We start from the raw sequence: 18,369 nt of genomic DNA on the forward strand, positions 1-18,369 counted from the left end.
GTTGCCTACTCAGGCCCTTTAGAGAGGTCGCCGGATTTGTGAGTAGGGACAAGGTTGGCATCAACTATGTCATTCCAATCATATTAAGACTGGAGCAGACGCTCACACCGATGCAACAAGCACATCTTGTGCACCTACCTGTGGCTGTTGGGGACTTGTGTGGACAATATCATAAGCAGGAGAGAAGTGTAGGGGGATGAGCAGCTAGGACATGAGGAGGAGGAGTGGGTGGTGAAGGGGGACATGGGCTTTCCACAGGCATACCAAGGGAATGAGGTGAACGCTCATTGTGGTAAACATGTTAATGATGACGATGCTGGCCATGACCAATCGTCCAAGTGCAGAATGGAAAATGAAACAACTAGGTCCTCGGGCATGCTGATGAGCATGGAAAGCTGCATGCTTCACTGCCTATATGCCAAGAAGTGTATAGTTCGCATCAAGCAAAGGGATGACTATTGGACAGCCATGTTTTTAGACCCTGTTCCATGTTGGAACTTTTGCTGTTTTCAAAATGGAGGAAAAACTGGTGTATTACCAGGATACGCTCTGTACCCAGATTTTGAAGCTTTCACCGAGCAAATACCTGCCGGCCGCATGTCTGACTTGGTGGCCCCTCTCACCTCCCCTCTCTGCCAGAACTACCACTACAAGTAGCAAGAGAAGCAGCACCAGCCAATACAGTTTGCTAAGCATCCACTGTGCCAACATGACGCACAACAGCAAATTGATACGAACTGCCTGAACAAGATTCATTAATACCTGGATCTTACCCTTTCTCAGGCAGAGACCCTGATCCCTGCATCTCAGACTTGGAGGTCATCTGACAGGACTAGTGGCAGGAACTGGCCACTAGTTTCAGCACAGCAAGTGGACAAAACTGTCCTCCACAAATGTGGTAAACATTACATTTCTGAAAATGAATCAGGCATGGATCATGAGGATTGTCATACACCTCTGATGCTAATCAATACATCTGCCATTGTTGACAGAGGGGACTGCCAATTAATCACCAGCTAAATGATGTCACTGACGCTATCTAGCTGTTCTTCATGTTCCATACTGTACTGCTGTTGCTGAGAACCCTATCCTGCAAGTATAAAAAATCTGAAACTACTCCCAAAAAGGGATCATTTTTGACAGCTTTTGTAAAAAGCCACTGTTTCTTCAGGCACACTGTCACTGGCACAGCTAGTCATGGCAATGGTGGAGAATGCAGATATTTTCTCTAAGCCTAGGGCTACATGCCAACATGTCGATGGGTTTTTTGCGACTGTCTTTTTTGCGATCATTAAAAAAAATGTTGCACAAGTTTTCTGCGACATGTCGCAGTGTAGCTTTAGCCTAAAATAACACCACAGACCAGACAAAGCCTAATTTTGGAAATCTGACGTGTCACTTTATGTGGTAATAGCTTTGAAACACTTTTACTTATTCAAGTGATTCTGAGATAGTTTTCAAAATCAACTCTGTTCGAAAGTTGTGATGGCCCATACATGGTCCTTTAGCCAGGTCCTGAAGAAAGTAGAAAGAAGAGGAGATCCGCTACGCGATCAAGTCGATGGGGTGAGTTAAATTTGTTTATTATTTTTAACCCCTCAATGGACATTTTACTAAGCATTCTGTATTAAGAATGCTATTATTTTCCCTTATAACCGTGTTATAAGGGAAAATAATTAAATCTACACAACATTGATCCCAAACCCAAAAATGAGATAAAAAGGCAAATGAACCCCAAAATGGTGCCAATAAAAATTGTTTTATTGGCACTATTTTGGGGTTCATTTGCCTTTTTATCTCATTTTTTGGGAGGTGAGGTGGGCAAAAATGTAAATTCTGCCAGTGTTTTTTTCTTTTTTATGAGGTTCATCACGTGGTATATATTATCATTTTATTCTGCAGGTTGATATGATTATAGCGATACCAAAATTTACATTTAGTATTTGTTATTTTTTCATGTTTTACAACTTTTTTTTTATCAGATAGTTTTTATTAAACAGCTTTTCCAAAATTATATAAACAATAAGGACTCCTTCTTGAATGACATACAGAGCCATTATTTAAACCCACACAAAACAAAACTAAATAAGCCCTCCCAATCCAAACCCTAGCGAAGAGAAGGTCTGCCATTTGTAATAACCATATCGCATCTCATCATACTGTCCATCTGACAGTCAGTAAAAAAACATATTCCTCCCATGTACGTATGTAGGGCCTATCAATAATCATACCTAACCACATAGTCAGGGGTCCGGAATCACTCATTAGTCCAACCTGGTTCGTTTCTTGTCATATCCGACTCCTACACAAATACTGATTTCCAGTCACTCATCCCGGGCGGCCCCCCACTAGCATAAGGGAAGTCTAGACAGAGACGATAAAGTAAAGCCATGGATTGGGAAGAGACAGTCCCCCTGAGTCCTTCCCTCTCTGTAAGGTTTCCAGCTTTATCCTGGGAGATTATTTTGTACCAGATAAAGCTTCTAAACAGGCCCTGTATTTTTTAAAATATCCTCTGCGGGATCCACACCGGGGAATTGTGCAGAACATACATGAGCTTCGGCATCAATATCATTTTAAGGAGATTACTCCTACCAACCATAGTTAGTGGCAGTTTACACCATGCATTCATTTTATCTATCATAATTTTTAGCAGCCGTTCAATATTATCAATATTATCTTTTACATAGTGACTGATATCAGAGGAGACTGTAATACTTAGATATTTAAAGCTCTTAGTAACTTGCAGCCGGGTGGACAGAAGGGAAAAACCAGGAGGAATCGGGGCCAACGGAAACAGAATGGATTTATTCCAGTTTATATGGAGACCCGATCTGTCACGGAAATCATGCATAAGGGACATTATGGGACCGAGCGACTCCTTTAAATTCCCAACATAGATTAGCATATCGTCCGCATATAGTGAGACACGTTCTTCACTAATGCCCGCCGGAAAGTCTACAATCCGTCTGGACGACCTTAGTAGACATGCAAGTGGTTTAATTGCTATAGCAAAGAGAAGGGGAGAGAGGAGACAACCTTGTGGGGTGCCCCTTTCCAATTCAAAGGGCTCCGAGGTAGTACCATTGGCCCTAATGCACGCCACTGGGCTTTGTTATAGCAACTGGACCAAAGAAATAAAAGTATCCCCAAAGCCCATAGCCCTAAACACTCCCCATAAATACTGCCATTCAATGCTATCAAAGGCCTTAGCTGCGTCCAGAGATTGTATTGCCCAACTCCCGGCCTCATCTGAATATTAAGAAATAGCCGCCGAAGATTAACTGATGTTGATTTATCAGGCATAAAATCAGCTTTGTACTCATGAATAATAGTAGTAATTACAGTTTGCAGCCTGTTTGCCAGGACCTTTGCTAGAATCTTAACGTCAGAGGTCAGTAAGGAAATAGGTTTTTATGAATCAGGATGAGACGGGTCTTTTCCTGGTTTTGGCAGAAGCACGACTACTGCCTCCCTTATTGAATCAGGCAATGTCCCCCTCTGAAAGGACTCTGTAAATACTTCCAAAAGCTAAGGTAGTAGAACAGTGCTATATATTATAAAGAGCTCTGCTGGTAAGCCGTCTGGTCTACACCAGGGGCCTTTTTATTTGGGAACAATCGAAGCACCAACTCCAGTTCCTTCAATCTTAGAGGCTGGTCCAGACAGATTGCATGTTCCCTTGAGAGCTTGGGGATAGAAATGCCAGTAAGGTAGTGCGCTATGCCTTTTGGGCCCCTTAACAATTTGGACTTACTGTATATAGATGTTTGTAGTAAGAGTGAAATACTGACAGTATATCAATATCAGCAGTGACCAGTGAACCTTCAGCATTCTGGATAGCCAACACTCTGAATGGTCCATCTTGTGCCCGTACTATTCTAGCGAACAGCCTACCCGAGCCCTCCCCATCGTCAAAGTACTTCTGTCTGAGAAAAAAGCGTTTATTGTCAGCGGTATGCAGTAAATGTTCCTTTAAAGCTACTTGCGCTGCCAACCATATACAGGTCCTTCTAAAAAAATTAGCATATTGTGATGAAGTTCATTATTTTCTGTAATGTACTGATAAACATTAGACTTTCATATATTTTAGATTCATTACACACCAACTGAAGTAGTTCAAGCCTTTTATTGTTTTAATATTGATGATTTTGGCATACAGCTCATGAAAACCCAAATTTCCTATCTCAAAAAATTAGCATATTTCATCCGACCAATAAAAGAAAAGTATTTTTAATACAAAAAAAGTCAACCTTCAAATAATTATGTTCAGTTATGCACTCAATACTTGGTCGGGAATCCTTTTGCAGAAATGACTGCTTCAATGCGGCGTGGCATGGAGGCAATCAGCCTGTGGCACTGCTGAGGTGTTATGGAGGCCCAGGATGCTTCGATAGCGGCCTTAAGCTAATCCAGAGTGTTGGGTCTTGCGTCTCTCAACTTTCTCTTCCCAATATCCCACAGATTCTCTATGGGGTTCAGGTCAGGAGAGTTGGCAGGCCAATTGAGCACAGTAATACCATGGTCAGTAAACCATTTACCAGTGGTTTTGGCACTGTGAGCAGGTGCCAGGTCGTGCTGAAAAATGACATCTTCATCTCCATAAAGCTTTTCAGCAGATGGAAGCATGAAGTGCTCCAAAATCTCCTGATAGCTAGCTGCATTGACCCTGCCCTTGATAAAACACAGTGGACCAACACCAGCAGCTGACATGGCACCCCAGACCATCACTGACTGTGGGTACTTGACACTGGACTTCAGGCATTTTGGCATTTCCCTCTCCCCAGTCTTCCTCCAGACTCTGGCACCCTGATTTCCGAATTACATGCAACAGTCCAGTGCTGCTTCTCTGTAGCCCAGGTCAGGCGCTTCTGCCGCTGTTTCTGGTTCAAAAGTGGCTTGACCTGGGGAATGCGGCACCTGTAGCCCATTTCCTGCACACGCCTGTACACGGTGGCTCTGGATGTTTCTACTCCAGACTCAGTCCACTGCTTCCGCAGCTCCCCCAAGGTCTGGAATCGGTCCTTCTCCACAATCTTCCTCAGGGTCCGGTCACCTCTTCTCGTTGTGCAGCGTTTTCTGCCACACTTTTTCCTTCCCACAGACTTCCAACTGAGGTGCCTTGATACAGCACTCTGGAAACAGCCTATTCGTTCAGAAATTTCTTTCTGTGTCTTACCCTCTTGCTTGAGGGTGTCAATGATGGCCTTCTGGACAGCAGTCAGGTCGGCAGTCTTACCCATGATTGCGGTTTTGAGTAATGAACCAGGCTGGGAGTTTTTAAAAGCCTCAGGAATCTTTTGAAGGTGTTTAGAGTTAATTAGTTGATTCAGATGATTAGGTTAATAGCTCGTTTAGAGAACCTTTTCATGATATGCAATTTTTTTTAGATTTTTTGGGGTTTTCATGAGCTGTATGCCAAAATCATTAATATTAAAACAATAAAAGGCTTGAACTACTTCAGTTGGTGTGTAATGAATCTAAAATATATGAAAGTCTAATGTTTATCAGTACATTACAGAAAATAATGAACTTTATCACAATATGCTAATTTTTTTAGAAGGACCTGTAGTCTCATTTTCACGGGTATAAGACTCAACAAACCGCATTTCCGTCTACACAACTGATATTTGAAGCAGCTTCAAGGATTTCTATGTCGGCTAACCTGCTGGATATACAGCCCCCTTATGAATGCCTTACAGGCATCCCATACAGCTCCCTTAGGTGCCGATCCCACATTGGTAGCAAAGAATTCCTGTAATTCAACTGTGATTTCCTCCCCACTGTCCACCAGCTGCAGCCAGAAGGGGTTGAGCTTCCATGTACAGACACCAAAGGGGTTCCTGACACCCAATTTGAGAACCACCTGTATAGGGGAATGAACGAACAGGCTCCTGGGCAGATACGTAGCGTCCACTACAAAGGACAATAGGTCTGACGACCCAATAGCCAAGTCAATCCTGAAGAAAGAGTGATATGAATTAAAGAAGCAGGAGAATTGACGCGCCTCTGGGTTTCTCATCTGCCAGATATCAGACAGATCCAACTCCCTTAAAAGCTTAGCAAATACCATGTCACTGTTCGCCCCTGCTGAGTCTGTCAACCCCAACCTATCCAACCGAGGTGAGGGGCATGTGTTAAAGTCACCTATTAAAAGGATCAGACATGGGGGGCACGCCACTGTAAAAGCCATTGGCTCCTTTAGAACCTCACTATTGTATGGTGGACCAATATCTACAGTGTCACGAGTCCTACCTCCTCTAAGGGCATTGTCTAAGTAAACCCCTCGATCTTCACAGTACCCCTGATGGTGGGGATAGACTTCCCGAGGGTCGCTACCTCTTGAGGAGGATTGGCACACGAGGCAGCTGGCCCAGGCGGACCAGGAGGTACCTGAGCAAGGTACCAGAGGTACAGGCATTGTCAGCAGGCTGAGTCGTAACCAGGAGCAACAGTGCAGGACCGAAGAAGAAGGCAGAGGCGAAGTCAAACAGGCAATAGGTCAGGGCAGCCGGCACAGGTACAGGTCAGGCAATCCGTGTTGGCAAAAGGAGAGACAAGGCAAGCATGCAGGGATCAAACATGTAGCAGAGTCCAGGAATACAAGTACGAGTCATGAACACAAGCAGATATTATGAACCTTAGCAGGACACAAGGACCTTGAAACTGAGGCATCTGGGAAGGGGGCTGAGCCACTTAAATATGTGCAGGAGGGTTAGGACTGGTCAGTGAGGTCACATGACCTAACCCATAAAGCACAGGAAGTGACGCATGCCGGCCCTTAAGGAAGTGCTGCAGGGAAGAAGCAGCAAGCATACTGTGGCCAGGACTGTGAGGAAACTGTGGAGCGGATCCCAGAACAACAGTACCTACACAGACAGAGTCCAGGACTGCAACAGTGAATGGGTATCACATCTGGTATGGCAGGGACCAGACGTGCGTCGCAGAGGAAAGGGAGACCGGGTGCCCTAACACAAGGGAGAGGGAGGAGTGGTGACCCCTAACTCACCTAACAATGGCACCTGGCTACCCTGATGTCCATAGACGGGTTGCTCACCTGTACACCGATCGCGTGCCTCGTCCCTGGTTTACCCTGAAAGAAGCCTTAGGTAGTGAGTAGGGCGGTGGGAGCACTAGTCCTCACCACTGACACCTAGGGTAACAACAGGGAAAGGACAAACAATACAAGCACAACATATAATCCCAGAAGGGAGACAACAAATAGTAGGAAACAAGCTGGAGAGAACCGGAGATCCAACCGAACTGGTTCCAACAGCTCCAGGAGGCTCCACAGCTACCCCACCTGAGGTCAGAATAGATAACCTGGAAGGAATGTCTATATCTGGCAAAAAGTGAAGCAAAATATAAAGTAGCTAGGAATGGCTGACAGAGAACAGGTGAAAGGAAAAGCTACAGATTCCTAACAGGGACAAAAAGGATTGCCAACCTAAGCAGGAAAACCTGGACCGGAATCCATTCCCACCACTAGGTCATGGAGTAATCTCTTGAAACCGAATGAGTAGCCACACGCCGCATCCTTCTGACCCCCAGGCACAACAGGGTCAGCAATAGGTTTCCCTGGAGAATGACGGCAGTGTTAAAACTACTATATATAGGAAGCCTACTTCAACAAATAGTCTATTACACTGGCAAAGTCATCATCCTACTACCCTTAAAAAAGGAATCCCTATCGGGCAATACCTTCGGGCAAAACGAAATTGCTCCACTACGGAAGGGTTTGAGCAAGAATGTAGGCTCCTATATGATAGATTTTTATCAAGAGGATATCCGAAAAAGACCCTGCACCATGCATACAATCGGGCCAAGAAAAGCGATAGAACTACTTTACTTCTTAGTAGTAAACAATCTAGAAACCAAAATGAGAAGGTAATACGAGGCATAGGTAATTATGATGGGCAACATGAAAAGATACGCAACATTTTAAGACGACACTGGCATATATTACTCTCAGATGATGAACTGCAGGAGATCATCACCCCAAAGCCAGCCATTACATATAGGAGGTGGCAAAACATAAAAGAAAAACTAGTGCATAGTCACTGTACCCAAAGTAGAGAACAAGATGGATCCACATGGCTCCGGACGGTGGGATCGTACCCATGTGGTGACTGCAGTTACTGTGGAAAAATGATACCAAAAAAGGAATTTTTTAATCCAGTTGATAACAAAAAATATCAGATCAAAGAATATATAAACTGCAAATCAATGGGAGTAATATACGCCATACAATGTGGCTGTCCGAAAATCTATGTGGGCAAAACCACACAAGAACTTAGAAGGCGCATCTCTAAACATCTCAGCACCATTAATACCATCAGTGATACGCCCCTTTCAAGACATATACATAATAAACATGATGGAAACATTCAGAATTTACAAGTGTGGGGTATCCAAAAACTCAAGTTAGGCCCAAGAATGGGCAATCTGGACAAGAGGCTACAACAGGAGGAAACCCGGTGGATATATCGCCTGGTTAGCCTAGCCCTGCATGGTCTGAATGAGGGTTTTACTTATGCTTCATTTCTTTGAGATATTCCAATAATTTATTTATAAAGTAAGAAATATACCAGAGACAAATCAATTATAGAACTATATGATGATGAACAGTAGGGCGGTCAATTGGGCATGTAAAACCTACAGGATAATAAAGGTAGAATGTATCACAGTATATAAAAAATTAACTATATGAAAAAAAAGTAAAAAGGTACCCCCAGAAAAATGAAATATTAAACAAGAATAAATATTAGTTAAATAACAAAATAAAAATAAAAATAATAAAAATATATAAAAATATGCAGAAAAATATCAAATACACATACAGTGTGTGGTACAATCATAATATATAAAGTATATGTAAAAATTAAAATTTTTTAAAGCCTATGATGATATAAAACAATAAAAATAGAAAAGAAAAAATATACATACTTACCTGGACAGTTCCATATGAGAAACAGCAAGATTGGGTACCTTGTAAAATGTGAGAAATATGTATAGAAAAATATATAAAATAACTTCTTGTATAAAAGCACATAAGAGACCAGAGGTCTGATTAAAGATAAGGAAGTAATTATATTTAAAAATAAAAATAATAAGATCAGTAATTAGGAACAGAGAGAACCACAATATTCAATTCAGCCCCAGATGATGAAGATCCGGGATGCAAGAGATAAAAATTATGAAGATCCCATAGCTGTATGAATTATATAGGGATATATCTGGGGATTCTATAAGAATTAGTATTTTAAAAGAGGGACCCTGGAAAAGATAAGGCATCATATTCTAGAGGGCCTCTACGTACCCATGGGACAGGGCAGCTGATTAATGATAAAAAACACTCGATAAAAATACCCTGTGATCCCCCTTATGAAAATAGTAAAATCTGAATGCGCATAATAATGACCATGCAATAGGACTTTATAGGAAGACAGGCATAGTCCTGTAATTAACTATCTGTCAAGTGATAGTCCTGTCATATACAGAAGTAACCAAAGTAAATCTCTTAACAACGTAGCCTAGGACATGCGCAAAAGAGAATGGATTGGCTCATCGGGATACATGGAGTATGCGCAGTAAACTACAATATTTGGGAGAAAAAAACAACAAACATCGAGATACGCACATCGATGAGAAATACGCAGCAAGTGTATATAGTAATATAAGTACCGGTATGCGCTGTGAAGATGATGAGCCAACTTGAAACCTGATGCATGCGCACTGATAGTAGGAAAGAGCGCAACCGGAGGTTAAGTGTCCAGACATGCGCAATGATAGATCATACATGCGATTAGTATAAAGTCTGTGCGCAAGCAGGTAAGGCGCAGCAGAATGGTATTGGCTACGAACAGAGTGGGAGGGGTAATCGTCAAGTGCCCGATGAGAAGTGGATAGGGATTGGCTGTCAAACCGGACCCAAAAGTAAAAGAGATACATAGTAGCCAGCGCAATCATGACGCGTGCAGGGAGGTTTTAAAAGCCTGATCCCGCCCCCAACACATTCACTGCCCATACTCCTGAAGACGCCAAGGGACTTGGCGAAACAGGTCGGGGGGCAGAGAGTAAATTGTATTTTAGCCAGCGAGAGCCATGCTCAGCAAAGAAACCTAGTGTATGAATAAAGTGAACGCCAGAGGTGCAGCCACTGCTAGGAGATAGCGTGCGTACTAGATGGAACACGGAAGATGTATGTGGCAACAGGATAGATAGATACATAGTTACAAGATAAGGTTGCCCTCTTGTGGATTCACTGTAATATACTATCATAATTACAGATGGAAGATAGCCAGTGACAGAGCAGGCACAGCTGAAAATTTTAACTATATTAGTTCTATTCAATTTTATGGATAAGTAATAAACGTTAAATTTTTGTATTAAAATTTCAACTTAGAGACATTGGTGGTCTATTGACCAATTGTAAATAATTAGGTTTTTCACGTCTCAACACGTGTTATAGGGTCCAATGTAAATAAAGTCAGCAATAGGTTGTGACACCCTCGTGATAATGGGAGCACTGGCAGCAGATCACCGCTGAACACGGCGCCTGGGACCGCGGTGGTAAGCACGGGCACCGCGGCGCACAGCAGCAGCTGTTGCATACAGCTATTAAAACAAAAGAAAAATTATAACAAGTGCACTGCAAGCACACATATTGTCCCATAGGATCTAGTTGTGAGGAATGGCAAACAAACGGGATCATGTTTTACTACTTTTGAAATAATAAAATCACTTTTTAAAAATCTGTTATATTTTGTATCGCCATATACTAACATCCATAACATTTTTATTTTTCCGCCAAAGTAGATGTCTGAGGGTTTGCCTTTTGCAGGATAGACTGTTTATATTGGTACCATTTTAAGGTATATAAGACTTTTTAATGATTTATTGGGAGACGAGGTGACAAAAAAAGGTGGCAAAAAAAGCAGTTTGGCATTTTAGTTTTTTTACAGCGTTCACCTGATGGCTTATTTCATGTGATATTTTTATAGAGCCGGTTGTTAGGGATGCAACAATACCAAATATGTCTATTTTTTTTTTTTTAAAAAAGGTTTTACACAATAATAGCATTTTTGAAAAAAAAGAATGTTTTTGTGTTGCCTTATTTATATATTTTTGCTGGCAATGGTCTTGTGTGGGGGCTTATTTTTTGCGAGATGAGGTGATGTTTTCATTGGTACCATATTGGGGTACATACGACTTTTTGATTTCTTCTTCAACTCATGTTTTGGTGAGTTGTTGAGGTGGCGCAAAAATTTTGTTTTGTAATTTTGTTTTGTAATGCCAAAATGTTTTGGCATTACAGCGTTCACCTGATGGGGTAGATCATATGATATTTTTATAGAGCCGGTCATTACAGACATGGCGATAACATATATGTCTATTTTTTTTTCTACTTTAAATTACTTAATTGGGCAAAAGGGGAGCTTTTATACATCAGATTTTTAGTTTTTCATTTAGTTTACACTTTGTGTCCCCCATAAGGTCACACACGACCTCTGAGGGACATTTAAGTTTTTTTTTTACTGCTTTCTCCTGTAACTGGGGCTGACATAGTAGGGGGAATACAGCCACCAAAAATGTTGAACAGCAGTATACTATGCTGTACTATGCTGTACAGCCTCACTGCAGGGCTGATCGAGGTCTCAGGAAGACCCAGCAGCTTCTGCAGTCTCCTAGTCTAGGGGCATATTGCCTACTATCTGTAAACACAGCTCATTTTGTGATCCAGAAGGCAGAGGCACCAAATAACAGCTCCTGCCTTCTCTATGTTGAGCCCTGCTGTCAATGACAGTGGGCCCCCTCTCAGCAGCTGTACAATTAGATTGCAGTTGCAATCTTTGAATCAGGGGTGGATTGGTCATAGACCCTACAGGAAAATTTCCCGGTGGGCTGATGTCCAGGGGGCCACCCAAGCCCTCCTGAACTCAACTGTATTACCATCCTCAGGATGGAGATACAGTTGAATACTGTGGTAGGGGCAGCAGTATTTTGTGCTGCACTTTGATATTTGGTTCTGCTGGTGCAGTATTTTGTGCTGCGCTGTGGTATTGCAGGCCCTGCCTACTTGTGTTGTCCCTGCCAGGGGCGTAGCTATAGGGGATGCAGAGGAAGCAGTCGCTACCGGGCCCAGGAGCCTGAGGGGGCCCAAAGACCTTTGTGGCACATAAGAAGACACTTGTATTATAGAAAGTGCATGCTGGTCAAGCGACACCTCTAGCTGGAGGGAAGGGGTCATGTCAAGAATTTGGCATGGGTGGGGGGAGCTGGTGGTGCCATTTCAATGTTTGCCTCAGGCAGCGTGAAGGCAATGTACTTCCCTGCCCCTGGCCACAAAGCACTGAGGGGGCGAAGGGGGGGGGGGCAAGCATAACTCTTGCACCAGGGACCATGAGCCTTTAGCTACGCCCCTGGTCCCTGCCTTCTTTTTTTGGTCAGTTTGGCCCTGCCTAGGGGCCACTTTTAGTTTTTTTTCCCCAGGGCCACTTTAAGTTCCCAATCCGCCACTGCTCTAAATAAATGTTCCAAAACTAGATAAGTCCCGACCGCCCAAGACGTTTATAGTCTATGAGTGGTCGAAAAACTGGTTAATAAAAAAAAAAAATCCCTATTGCGATGTGTTTTTCAACAGGCTGTCTGTCAAAGAGCTTGAAAGGGCTTTGATACAGGGCCAGGAGACCTTAGTGTCATGCATGACTTTTCAGGGCAATCAGGGCACTTTCCATTTATACTGAATTGAATCTGACCAAATTGAAACTGTATTTAATGAAATTCACCAATCTCTATTCATAGTTACTTTAATGTGTCAAAAGCTTAAAGGGGGTTGGCCACTCTTTAAATACTCTCCACTACTGTGTGGCAGGCAGGGAAAAAATGAAGTCCCTAATATACTTCATTAAACACACCTGCCTGCTTCTCTGTCAGTTATAAGCTATGCCCCCTCAGTCCTGCTCTACCTTGCAGCTGAGTTCGTCCATGGCTGCACGCGACATGGCAGTGCTTGAGAGGAAGCTCGTCCATGCGCATGTGCAGTCTGCTCCTGTCAGTGGTCGGCTCCCTGCTTCCCACTCCAACTGTTCCCTCTCTACAAACAGCTGATTCCTGTCAGAAGCTGGCTGTGATCAAAACCTTCAGAGTCCCTACTGCAGAAGCTACTTAGCCAATCCCCATCCCCCCTGCACTATCACCACACAGCCGACCCGCTCAGCCACACCCACCGGTTCCATTAGGCCACGCCCCCTGCAACCAACAGGGAAAGCAGGACATCTAGCCAGGAACTATGATTTTGTGTGTGTGTGTGTATATATATATATATATATATATATATATATATATACACACACACACACACACAGTACAGACCAAAAGTTTGGACACACCTTCTCATTCAAAGAGTTTTCTTTATTTCATGACTATGAAAATTGTAGATTCACACTGAAGGCATCAAAACTATGAATTAACACATGTGGAATTATATACATAACAAAAAAGTGTGAAACAACTGAAAATATGTCATATTCTAGGTTCTTCAAAGTAGCCACCTTTTGCTTTGATTACTGCTTTGCACACTCTTGGCATTCTCTCGATGAGCTTCAAGAAGTAGTCACCTGAAATGGTCTTCCAACAGCTTTGAAGGAGTTCCCAGAGATGCTTAGCACTTGTTGGCCCTTTTGCCTTCACTCTGCGGTCCAGCTCACCCCAAACCATCTCGATTGGGTTCAGGTCCGGTGACTGTGGAGGCCAGGTCATCTGGCACAGCACCCCATCACTCTCCTTCATGGTCAAATAGCCCTTACACAGACTGGAGGTGTGTTTGGGGTCATTGCCCTGTTGAAAAATAAATGATGGTCCAACTAAACGCAAACCGGATGGAATAGCATGCCGCTGCAAGATGCTGTGGTAGCCATGCTGGTTCAGTATGCCTTCAATTTTGAATAAATCCCCAACAGCGTCACCAGCAAAGCACCCCCACACCATCACACCTCCTCCTCCATGCTTCACGGTGGGAACCAGGCATGTAGAGTCCATCCGTTCACCTTTTCTGCGTCGCACAAAGACACGGTGGTTGGAACCAAAGATCTCAAATTTGGACTCATCAGACCAAAGCACAGATTTCCACTGGTCTAATGTCCATTCCTTGTGTTCTTTAGCCCAAACAAGTCTCTTCTGCTTGTTGCCTGTCCTTAGCAGTGGTTTCCTAGCAGATATTCTACCATGAAGGCCTGCTTCACACAGTTTCCTCTTGACAGTTGTTCTAGAGATGTGTCTGCTGCTAGAACTCTGTGTGGCATTGACCTGGTCTCTAATCTGAGCTGCTGTTAACCTGCGATTTCTGAGGCTGGTGACTCGGATGAACTTATCCTCTGCAGAAGAGGTGACTCTTGGTCTTCCTTTCCTGGGGCGGTCCGCATGTGAGCCAGTTTCTTTGTAGCGATTGATAGTTTTTGTGACTGTATTTTCAAAGTTTTTCCAATTTTTCGGACTGACTGACCTTCATTTCTTAAAGTAATGATGGCCACTCATTTTTTCTTTACCTAGCTGCTTTTTTCTTGCCATAATACAAATTCTAACAGTCTATTCAGTAGGACTATCAGCTGTGTATCCACCTGACTTCTCCACAACGCAACTGATGGTCCCAACCCCATTTATAAGGCAAGAAATCCCACTTATTAAACCTGACAGGGCACACCTGTGAAGTGAAAACCATTTCAGGTGATTACCTCTTGAAGCTCATCAAGAGAATGCCAAGTGTGCAAAGCAGTAATCAAAGCAAAAGGTGGCTACTTTGAAGAACCTAGAATATGACATATTTTCAGTTGTTTCACACTTTTTTGTTATGTATATAATTCCACATGTGTTAATTCATAGTTTTGATGCCTTCAGTGTGAATCTACAATTTTCATAGTCATGAAAATAAAGAAAACTCTTTGAATGAGAAGGTGTGTCCAAACTTTTGGTCTGTACTGTATATATATATACACACAAAGTTGGGAGGTATGCTAAAGCACTGATGAAATTACACCTAATGTGCTGTTGTCACTATGGCATCACAAGTAGGCAGAGATGTCATGTGACTGCTCCCCTGGAGATGATTTGCTGTGATGCATGCTGGGATTTTTACTTTCACTTTGCAGCTGCTCCGCCCACACAGCCTCTCATTAATAGGAGCATGCTATGCTAAATGCAGTAGAAAAATGATATATATACAGTATATCTGTCATGATACAAATTCCTCTTGGCTTTAGTTATTGTCTGGGGCACTTTATTGTTTTTTATACTTATGGTGGCCAACCCCTTTAACCATATTTACCACTGTTCATTAATCTGATATAAATTCAAATGTAACCTTAACTGCTGTGTCCACCCTTGTAACCAATTATTTTAACTGTGTTCAATCTTAAATGAAAAGTTAAGCAAATTTGCAAAATATCATAATTAAAGCTGTCCTGCCATTCTGTATCTACAGCTCATATGCAGGCCTGTCTACCTTCATAGTAACAGTTTACACACTCCGTATGGTCGGATTTTGCAGCCACATTACTTTTCATTTAATCCTTACTTTTTGGTAAGTTTAGGGAGCTTAGGAAAAGGGTGGGAGAACATGTCAATGACATCAAGAACAATAGAATCACACCAGTGGCGAGTCACGTACATGAATATCACGCAGGGGACCCTTGCGCACTTAGTTTTTCGGCACTGGAGCTTGTCCCAATATCCCCGAGAAAAGGAGACTGGAACAATAAGATATTGCAGAGGGAAGTGGAATGGATCTACAGATGCCGCTCCCAAGCCCCCACTGGCCTTACCGAAAGACTTACCTTTACCTGTTTTTTGTTAAGTAATCATACCTCCTAGTAACGTAATACGGAAATTAAAGTGGGAGATATTGCAGTCCTGGAGTGCGTCCTGAGTAAACAAATAGTTAAGGCTATCAGCCTGCAATTATGGGAGGGGCGTCTGGCTACTTATTCCCCCAGCTATCGCTCAGCCAGGCGCCCGAGCCTCACGCATTACTTGTGGTATCGCGCTCCTTCCTCTTCTGACTCGAGTCTTGCTTCCGGTATCCTGCGCACACGCGCCGCCGAGGTCCGTATTCCAGAACGCCAGCCTACCAGGTAATCGGGGCTCAGCTGTGCCTCACGCCCGACCTGGTCTCTAGCCCCCTGGTGGTGCAAGGTCAGATGCCGCTCTCCCCCAGCATGATCCGCTCACACAAGTACAGACGGCAGGGTTCGGGGAGCGGTATCCTAGTTAAGTGATCTGCCGGTCACATGTCGGCTCAGAATGGGTGACCACAAATAAAGATTTTATGTATTATAAATAGGCAGGATACTCATTCTATTTTACTATATACTGCATCTCATTTGGAACCTAGTCATATTTCAAGGGCTTTCTTGTAGCACAGGAGGTAATGACAAATTCGGGTTTTGTGATGCAGGTAGTGCTCTAGTTTTTCAGGGGGGCGCAGTTCCTCGGTGCCCTCTGCCAGCTTGCTTGGGGCTTTGTACGTTTAATTCAAGTTCATCTGCTTAGGGTTCCCTCTGCGGGCTTTTCTTTCTCTCTCTGCCAACACGTGTGCCTCATAACCAGCACACAGCAGATTTCCTGCAGGCTACAGCACCCGTCCCTAATGTATGTGCCTGTTTAAACACAGAGCAACGATACATAGGCCGTTTAAAAAAAAAAAAAAAAAAAAAAAAAAAAAAAAAAAAGAAAAGGCATCCTTTAGAATAAGGGACTTTTTCCGTTTGCACGTCAGCAGTTTGCCTGCCTATTCCTCTGCCATAGCATCATAATACCAGAATTTGCTGTTTACGTGAAGTTGGTGATTTCACTTTGCTACTTTAAAACAGCGGTTTTGTGTTCTGTCTCACTCCGCTTCTGTCTTCTGGTCTTTCCGTATTATCAGGGTCCCCTGGACCACACAGGGTCTCCGTGTCTCCTGGATCGCCCAGGTTTTCAATGTTCCTGGATCGCCCAGGTTGTCAATGTTCCTGGATCGCCCAGATTGTCAATGTTCCTGGATCGCCCAGATTGTCAATGTTCCTGGATCGCCCAGGTTGTCAAATGTTCCTGGATCGCCGAGGTTGTCAATGTTCCTGGATCGTCCAGGTTGTCAAATGTTCCTGGATCGCCCAGGTTGTCAAATGTTCCTGGATCGCCCAGGTTGTCAAATGTTCCTGGATCGCCCAGGTTGTCAAGGTTCCTGGATCGCCCAGGTTGTCAAGGTTCCTGGATCGCCCAGGTTGTCAAGGTTCCTGGATCGCCCAGGTTGTCAAGGTTCCTGGATCGCCCAGGTTGTCAATGTTCCTGGATCGCCCAGGTTGTCAATGTTCCTGGATCGCCCAGGTTGTCAATGTTCCTGGATCGCCCAGGGTGTCTGTCTTTGTTTATCCTGGGTTATTACATCTGTTCTGATGTCGTTTTATTCCTTTCTTTAGATTGGGCAGTAGTTATTTTTTCTTCTTCCCCTTCGTTTCGTCTAGGAATTCCGAGGCGCTCCCAGGTAAGTCGGTTTAGAAATGGTTACTGGGGCGGGGTCAACCGTCAGTTCCGATACTCAGGTTCGTTCTTTCTAATTAGTTCCAACATAAACGATTGAGGTTTTCGAGCCGTGCTTCCAAATCCGTTCCTATCCCGTCAGGTAGGTTCATCCGTTGGTCACTTTCACACGCCTTCAGTCTCTCACATTCCCCCGGCCGCTCTCTCCGCATTCGTCTGTGCCTCTTTTTCCGTTTTTATAGGTAGCCATAATTCACCTTTCTTTCTCAGGTCAAACATGTCTCACATGTCCGATATGGATGATAACATCTCTCTGCCTGGAACTTCCATCTCGGGGCTCAACAGCAGCTCATCCTTAAGAAATTGGACAGTGCCAAAGTTGATTGCCGAGCTCAATCGCAGGGGGATTCGGCATCCCGCGTCTGCCCGCAAGGCCAAGTTATATCGTCTCCTAATGACCACTCCGGGTCCGACAGCTGAGCAGTCCAATATCGACTCCATCCAGCTGGCGCTAGCTCAGATCCAGTCTTCCATCGCCGGACTCGCTAGCTCGGTCACGGACATTCAGTCTAGGGTAGCGGTCTTGGAAACCAGGCCAGCTGCCTCGCCGCAATATCCGGGTTCGGCAGTCATTCCTGCCATTCCTCAGGACGTTGCAGGTAGGCCTTCTGCCTCCCCTCAAATTGCTCCTTCCCATTTTGTTCCAGAGCATATCAAGAAGGATATCCTGGCAGGCAAGGACGTAAATTTGGCGTCCATTCTTATTGCCTCCCAGGATATTTCCGAGAACGGAGTCATTAACTGCGGAGAGGTTTCTGTGGTTTTGAAGGCCAAGGATGCTCGGCTAAATAGGAA

The sequence above is a fragment of the Bufo gargarizans genome, chromosome 2 (genome assembly GCF_014858855.1).
Source record: "Bufo gargarizans isolate SCDJY-AF-19 chromosome 2, ASM1485885v1, whole genome shotgun sequence".
Taxonomy (NCBI): Eukaryota; Metazoa; Chordata; class Amphibia; order Anura; family Bufonidae; genus Bufo; species Bufo gargarizans.